This window comes from Sinocyclocheilus rhinocerous, unplaced genomic scaffold (genome assembly GCF_001515625.1).
Source record: "Sinocyclocheilus rhinocerous isolate Xijiao unplaced genomic scaffold, SAMN03320098_v1.1 scaffold6552, whole genome shotgun sequence".
Classification (NCBI taxonomy): domain Eukaryota; kingdom Metazoa; phylum Chordata; class Actinopteri; order Cypriniformes; family Cyprinidae; genus Sinocyclocheilus; species Sinocyclocheilus rhinocerous.
Genome location: NW_015635866.1, coordinates 5,523 through 6,043, shown reverse-complemented (window position 1 = coordinate 6,043; position 521 = coordinate 5,523). Strand labels below are relative to the sequence as shown.

The 521-nt window shown below is 21.3% G+C and overlaps 1 protein-coding gene across 1 annotated transcript in view; it reads right to left on the bottom strand.

The window, feature by feature from the left end:
* LOC107747483 (laminin subunit alpha-1-like) overlaps positions 1-521 on the bottom strand; it is a gene marked incomplete at its 5' end in the record, with an annotated part of 32,125 nt that overhangs the window by 26,573 nt on the left and 5,031 nt on the right. The gene's annotated exons all lie outside the window — the stretch shown is intronic.

The window sequence follows — 521 nt, the reverse complement described above, 5'->3', positions numbered from 1 at the left end:
ATATATATATATATATATATATATATATATGCGCTTCCAAATTTCACTAAAACATACGTTCAGTTGCCAAACTGCCAAAATAAAAGCTTAATGGTTTGCTGTTTGAAAATGAAGAAATTAAGATTGTAAAAATTTATACTGTAATTTTGCAGTTGTACTATAAAAAGATTATTTTATTATAATAATCTTGTATCAGTGAGATACTATTATAGTTTTTATTAATAGTATGAATTTATTTTTTATATATTGTTTTTGTTTTAATTTCTGTTATTGTTTTAGTATTCTTTGTGTGTTTTTGTCATTTTTATTATATTTTTAATATGTCTAAATTGTTTGTATTATTTTTTATTTCAACATTAGTTTTATTTATTTTAGTATATCAAGTTAAAACTAAATAAAAATGAGAAATGTTTACTTGGCAACTAGCTGAACTACCACATTTTGCTATAAGTTTTACAGCATCATATAATAATTGCTGTTAATAGTGTTCATCGTCTGTTTGATTACGTCTTTAATTGATC